The sequence below is a fragment of the Amblyomma mixtum genome, chromosome 3 (assembly GCF_055824585.1).
Source record: "Amblyomma mixtum isolate Tamu chromosome 3, ASM5582458v1, whole genome shotgun sequence".
NCBI lineage: Eukaryota > Metazoa > Arthropoda > Arachnida > Ixodida > Ixodidae > Amblyomma > Amblyomma mixtum.
Genome location: NC_143014.1, coordinates 26,321,452 through 26,328,863, shown reverse-complemented (window position 1 = coordinate 26,328,863; position 7,412 = coordinate 26,321,452). Strand labels below are relative to the sequence as shown.

General features: G+C 57.7%; 1 protein-coding gene and 1 pseudogene across 3 annotated transcripts in view; both read left to right on the top strand.

The window, feature by feature from the left end:
* stg (string) overlaps positions 1 to 7,412 on the top strand; it is a 151,728-nt gene that overhangs the window by 38,271 nt on the left and 106,045 nt on the right. The gene's annotated exons all lie outside the window — the stretch shown is intronic.
* Positions 74 to 3,913, top strand: LOC149349475 (long-chain fatty acid transport protein 1 pseudogene; annotated as a pseudogene).

Here is a 7,412-nt window from a genome sequence, read left to right as displayed (position 1 = left end):
GCACCAGATGGCGGCAGCGGACAACTTCTTGTGGGCCGCTTCCCGTTGGAAGGGCATAAAAGTAGGTCGGCGGAGCGCGCGCGGGGCGCCGGCCGCTGGGAGCCAGTGTGGTGATGTCGTCGTCGAAGTCGGCGCTGCTGCTTGGCCTGTTCGGGGTGGCCGGCACGCTCTGGTCGCTCGGCACGGCGGCGCTCCTATTGGCCGTAGCCTACCTGGCCACGGGCGGCTGGCGCACGCTGCGCCTGCTCGCGCGCACCGCACCCCGTGATGTGCTTGCGGCCGTGGGATACGTGCGCCTCAACTGGTACATGCATCGGCGTGTGGCCGAGGACAGCACCGTGGCGCGTGTGTTCTCGTCGGTGGCACGCCGGCAGCCGGACAAGCCCTGCCTGGTGACGACGCAGCGCTCCTGGACGTTCGCGCAAGTGCACGACTACTCGGAGCGCGTGGCGGCAGCGTTCGCGGCCCTCGGGCTGCGGCCGGGCGACGAGGTGGCCCTGCTGGCCGAGTCTCGGCCCGAGGCCGTCATGCTATGGCTGGGCCTCTCCAAGCTGGGCGTCGTGTCTGCGCTCATCAACTACAACCTCAAGCAGGCCTCGCTGGCCCACTGCATCTCGTGCGTGCGCAGCCGCGCCGTGGTATTCACGCACGCGCTACTGGAGCCACTGCGCGACGCGCGGCCCTTGGTCGCCGAGAAGCTGGGCACCGAGCCGCTCTACGTCTGCCTCGACGCCGACGTCCGAGACCTGGGCGCGCCGGTGACCTGGCTGGAACCCCTGCTGAGACAGGAGCCCCGCGCGCCGCCCTACCGCGGCGGCATGGACGACCGGCTACTGTACATCTACACATCGGGCACCACGGGCCTGCCCAAGGCGGCCATCATCAAGCAGCGGCGTTTCTTCAGCATGGCCAGCGCTGTGCGCCACATGATGCCCATGCGCGACGACGATGTGCTGTACGTGTGTCTGCCCGTGTACCACGTGGCCGCCGGCGTGCTGGCGCTCTCGCAGACGCTGCTGTTCGGCAACACCTCCGTGATGCGACCGCGCTTCTCGGCCTCCGCCTTCTGGGAGGACTGCGCGCGCCTTGGCTGCACCGTGGCGCAGTACATCGGCGAGACGTGCCGCTACCTGCTGGCGCAGCCGCCGGGCCCCCAGGACCGCGCGCACCGCGTGCGTCTCATGTTCGGCAACGGCCTGCGGCCGCAACTGTGGCGGCGCTTCGCCGAGCGCTTCGGGCTGGCCGACCTGCGCGAGGTGTACGGCGCGACCGAGGGCAACGCCAACCTGGTCAACACGGACAACCGGCCTGGCGCCGTGGGCTTCTTCCCCGTGCTGTTCATGCTGTGGCCCGCGCTGGGCGAGCGCCTGCTGCCCATCAAGCTGGTGCGCGTCGACCAGGGCACGGGGCTGCCGCTGCGCGACAAGCAGGGCATCTGTCTCGCCTGCGCGCCCGGACAGGTGGGCGAGCTGGTCGGCAAGGTTGAGCGCTCGCACATGCACCAGTTCGACGGCTACGTCAGCAAGGAGGCGACGCAGAAGAAGCTCTACCGCGACGTGTTCCGCAAGGGCGACGTGGCGTTCGCCTCTGGCGACCTGCTGGTCACCGACGAGCTGGGCTACGTCTACTTCCGCGACCGCACGGGCGACACGTTCCGATGGAAGGGCGAGAACGTCTCCACGGCCGAGGTAGAGGGCGTCGCGGCCCAGGCGCTAGGGCTGAGCGACTGCGTCGCCTACGGCGTCTCTCTGCCGGGCGCCGAGGGCCGCGCCGGCATGTTGGCCGTCCAGGACCCCACGCGCAGCACCGACCTGGACGCCCTGCTGGCCGCGCTGCGCAGCCAGTTGCCCGCGTACGCCGTGCCGCTGTTCGTGCGTCTCGTGCGCGCCGTCGACGCCACGTCCACGTACAAGCTCAAGAAGGGCGACCTGCAGCGCCAGGAGTACCACCTCGACCAACTGTGCGGCGACCCCTGCTTCTTCCTGGACTCCGGCCGATACGTGCCCCTCGACCGGGGTCTATACGAGCGCCTGTGCGCCGGCGCCGTCCGCCTCTAGCTCGCAGTGAACGGACTCGAGGACGAAAGGAACGCTTGTCCGCCGCCTCGGTTCACAGGTGGCGTTCGTACATCTGCACTTGGGAGTGTAGACCTGTCGTTCGCAAAGCAGTGATTTGTTTAGTCTCTCCACGATCAAATGCCTGACAGAGCCAGACCAAAACTATGCTCTTCAACATGTGGACTAATCTTTAGGCCAGGGAAGCATTGCGGTGGTACCTGGTCTTAATCGCCCGCGATCCGTAAACCATAGTCGCAGCCTGTTATCGACAAAGGAACGGTGCTGCACGAAGGTCTCCGGCCCTTTACGATGTTTTGTCCGCTTTTTCAGCCCTTGTCATTTCGGCGGGCTGTTTCGGGCCTTCCGTGGTGCGTTGGCCCGAACAGCGCGTCTCGCGAAGCCATTTTGTGTTACTGCGCCTCTTTCTTTCGCATTCCCTGTCGGGGTTTATCATCGTGGTGCACAGCGCCAAAGAACGAAGAACGCTGTGTTGCTTCTTCTTTCTTTGACCGTGTGTGCCTCTGTCGAGTCCAGCACTGCGTTTGGTTGGCGTCGATGTTTACGAAGTGGTTCTCGCCGCTGTAAAAGTGCCTTGGGTGCGCTGAATGCTCGGAAGGCGAGCCGCGATAGGGGGTCAAGCATGGTCAGCTTCCCTACTTGCACTGGAGTCCAGCAAGGGCCGCTGTGGTTCACGGTCGAGGAAAGTTTGAGCCGCCACGAGTAACTCGCTGCAAAAGCTGGCCCTAACGGCAGAACAGACTTGTATGGTCGCGGTGGATTCTCCTGAGTGTTTGCGCGTAGTTTTTTATAATTGGTAATTTGAGGCACTTCTTGCATTTCTGCATTATAGGGACTCGCGGAGATGAAGCCCTTAAAGCTGTTAATATCCGACGTTTTCGCTGCCTCCAAGGTGACAGGCTCTGTACGGCAATGGCGACAATGCGCGAAGGTGACGTGGCCCGCGTCCTTATCGGTTGGTGCGATTCAAGTCTGGCCTTCCGTGCCTCTCGCAGGATAGCAAGAGGGCCTGCATTAGTTACTGGAGAGTGCTGATTGCCAGCACTCGAGCTCTGCGCTTGGGTCGTCGAATCTCTGTTGTCGTCCGCTATGTCGAGCACAAAAAAGACACCCATTCTTGTTTTAGACTCGTTCACGCTAGAGGTGGATGCCGCTCTTGGCATTCGCCACTGCTTTCAAAAGGCTAGATTGTGCCGAGAAAGCAGTGAAAAGCGCCTAGGAGTGGGCTTCACGCATTGTCCAGGGTAATCGCGAGAGTTGACCGCAATCGCGCTTGTAGCAGCTGTTGAGTCGTTTGGTTTATCTGTTGATTGGCGTCTGCTGTTCGGGGGGTGATATGATTCCCAGTTCTCTCTGTGCTCCATTTCCTGGCGGAAGCAAGAATGCGCTGCAAATGGTGCTTCGCTTCTCGTGGCAGTACATCTGACCAGCCACTTCGCGGAGTTTGGTCGCGCCGCCGATGACCTGAGCCACAGGGCTACTATCGCTGGCGTCCTGTTTCGAGCAATTATCTGTTAAAGTCCGATTCTCGGCCTAGTTGTCAGCAGACCGCCGGATCTCAATCACTCTATCGGGAGTTCGGAAACTGCAGTATGAGCTCTGTGCGAAAGCGTTGCATGGTAATGTTTGGTCATTGTGTGCTCGGTTACACCGAGCGGCTGCAGGAAAGCATAGTGCACCTCATCTCTGATTTTTCGCTTTAAGTAAGCCTCGCTGCCTTAATCCTTCGTGGCGCGTAAAGGCGAGTCTCCACTGGGCGACGCGTCGTCGGCGTAATCGTACCGCGTGTCGCGGGCAGCTCTCGCTGTGGGAAATAAAGCGCCATTGCTCTTTGCTGACCTTCTTTTTTTTTTTTTTACTGCGGCGTAATCTGTGGTAGGCTGAAGCCTCCACCCGCGCAGCAGAAAAAAATGTTCCAGTCCGTCAGTCACTAACGCGCCCCCTACCGGGAGGGGGATCTCCATCTCAAATGATTTGAATCGTTGGCCGACCTGGTGTGATGCATGGGTGCAAGCGGCCCGGCTTTCTTCACGCTTGGGAGGGCCAGTTTCGAGTGCTGAAGGTGGTTTCTGGCGCGAGGCCCTCACCGTTACAGTACTGCGGCAGTGCTCGCCACAGCTTGGGTTGCGGCTCATCGGGTTCAGCTAGCATGTCTGACCATTACAAGCTGACGAGCTTCTAAGATAAGCGGTTCACATCGGCTCTTGGCCAGTGTTTTTCTCCTTCCCAGCACTCCTGATGCTGTCGCATTAAGAGCGACGGCGAAATGGAATTAAAAGACGGTTGCCCCCCTCCCCCCCATCTTGGAAGAATTTTGTCGCGTATGTGAATAAAAGCATCAAAATAATGATCGAGCTTTCACGCACCTTCCTATCAAATGACGCGCGGCATGTGGCATCTTTGGTCCTCGTGCGCATAGCCCGATGGGAAGGAACACGCTCAAGAAGCTGCCGTTGCGGTGGGCTTGCGCAGTGGATTCAGAGCGTGCAGGAAGACCCCGAGCAGCCGGGTGTGACCTTTCGGCATCAGCGATGTTATTCACCCGCGCCCATTCAGATATGCTCCTCAAAATAACGCATCTTTGCCCTCAGTATCTCCGACGCGTCGTTTAGTCCAGGCGATGCCGTCAAGCCTAGGTGGTGCGAAATTAATCCGGAGCCTTCCACCAAGGGAGTGCCCAACAGCGCAGTGTTGCTTTGACGCGTAAAATTCCACCAACCGTCGTGCGCCTTAAGAACTGGGGGCTGGTCAGAAATTCCAAGGACGATTGCGATACTCCCTAATGCGAAATTTGAGCGCAGCTCTGTAGGTGTTTTGGTTTTGCGATATATTGAGGGAAAGAATTTCAGAGATGCGTGTATGTACAGTCTTTGTCAAAAGTAACCAGGCTTCATGGTTTGCTTCTCATTCGTGTAACTGAGCCCTCACGGCTTCCCAAAAGATCAAAAAGTTGTTTGAAGGTGAGGGTAGGGGTTCTCTTTACCGTACAGAGATTTTGAGCTTGAGGGCTGGCATAATAGCTTTAATATACGACTGGGAAGAAAAACGTGCAGCCTGGTTACTTTTGACAAAGGCTGTACGTACAGTTACAAAGCACTCGTTATTTTCCCCACTCGTTCGTTCTTCAAGCAATCTGCTTCGGCGGCGCGAACCGCAGGGTCCTCTCGGCGGCGGCCTCTGCTCGGGCAGCTCGTTTAGCAGCAGCGGCAAACGACGCATCTCCACCGGTTGCGTCGCTCATTCTTCGGAAAGAACTGACCGAGACTATTTTGCGCTGTACTGTATATGCAGGCGGTTTATACTAGGAAGACAACGGCCGACGCGGACAGTGTGTTGCGTGCGGCACCGCCCGCCAACGGAGCGACTGCGAGGAGGCAGCGCGCGTGCTACTGCTTGGGACTGCACTCCTCTTCCGCCACCCTTTTGCGGGTGCACTGCGTGGAGCGGGGGTGTGGGGAATGGTTTCGCGGTGCCGGTACTGCCGATCCGGGATATCTGGTGTCGCGGCATGGCTCCTCGGGTTGCGCGTGCCTCCGCAGGCAGACCGCGGTTACGCCGACGCGGCTCGGCCCACTTTTCTGTGCTGTCTGAGTGGGAAATGGGTTCACTTTCGCTTCGGCCTGCGCTTTCCCCAGAGGTGGTCGCACTTGTGTCACGCTCTCCAGAACGGCGGTCTCCGGTATAACCTGCATCAACCGCTCTCAGCGAGTGCCATCCAACGAAGGTGTCTTTATTTGCACCAAAATACAGGTGAAGCGTCTCACTTTTTGCGAAGCAGTTGCGGCGGAGGCAGAGAAGCTTCGCACAAACCAAACGCGACTTCACATTGCGCTGTGAGTGCGCGAGTTGGGCGGCAGCGCTTTCCCTCGTGTAAACATTCTCCGACGGGAAAAGGCACATACTACGAAAAAAGCGTAGTCTTAAAAGACTACGAAAATTTTAAAAATTCTCCCGCCGCTCGTGACGTACAAGGACAGGTGGCCGCCATTTTGAAGTGAATGGAGCATAGCTTTCTTGAATCCGCGTCGAAGGTTCGGTGTTGCGAAATTGCCTGCTGATGGCGACACCTATATTAGGTTTTTTTTTTTGTGTGTGTGTGTGCATGCCGTAGTCTGTCGATACAGGCCAACTTCAATTTGACCTCGGTGTTCTTTCAAAGAGGCGTCCTGGGACGCCGCTTCACGTATACAAGAATTTTTAATGCGTTTGTTAGAAGCCTTTATCTGTACTCGTCACTTTTTGCGCACTCAAAGATCGGCGCTTCTCCGCCGGGGTAATGAGCTTCCTGACCCACTGGAGCAACGCTGCTGACTGGCCGTGGCAGCTGCGTGACACCTGAAAGAATCTAACCATTAGCTGTCTGTTAACATGATTACGCACGAGCGTGCGATGGAGGGGAGCGTGAACGTGAAAAAGTCGCCGGAAGGTACCCGCGAACTTTCGCGCGCGATTGTGGGTTCTCAGCGGCGTGCAGAAGTGTATTATTTGGCTCAGGTGTTCATGACGAGAGAATCTAGTGATTGAGGGAGTTCGTGTACTCTCCTCAGAATGATGTTTAAGAGCCCCTTTAAAAACGCCAGTAGCAAGCGACAGAATGCCGATGTTGACCTTTTCTCGTCCGTCGTGTCTATCGCACTGTTCACAACAGCATATTGCCCCACTGCTGGCACTCTGCCGGCGCCACCTGGTGGCCGCACCTTGGCTCCCAGCGCGTGGCCGAGCGTCTTCTTTGTCTTGCATGAGCTCGGCGGTTCGGCGAGCCTCGTCCTAGAAAACGCTGTGCTTCCCACTTCCTTCTGCGTTTGTCGGTGACAACATGCATCATCCATGGTTATTTATCGTATTATCCGGAATGTTTAAATGCTGTTTCGCGTTTTGCGGACTATACATGACGTTAATTTTTATGATCGTTTGTCATGTCCGAAGTTAACGTAAAGCTCCGAAAAAAAAAATCCGTAAATATCCGGAAAAAATCGTAAAAAAATCTGGGCTGTTTCTTTGAAACATCCGCGAACAGTTCAATTAAAAAAAATGGCTGCGGCTTAGCTCAGCTAACCGTGGTTATACAAGCGCAAGCTTTGGTATCACCTGTTTAAGCCCCGGTTTAGCTGTGGTTAAGCCTGGCTAGACATTCAGACCTCTGTCTATAGTTGGCTGTTTCTCTCACCACCGCCACGTACATCAAAGTGCGATTGAGGCGTCCACTGACCTAGGGAGCCAGTTGTGCGACCCTCCTTTCCTGCAAATCATCGAAGTCTAGAACGCTGTCAACGTCTACGAGCACAGTGAACGCCGACGGCCTGTGGCTTCAGTGCCGCGTTTCCGCCACAACGTTGT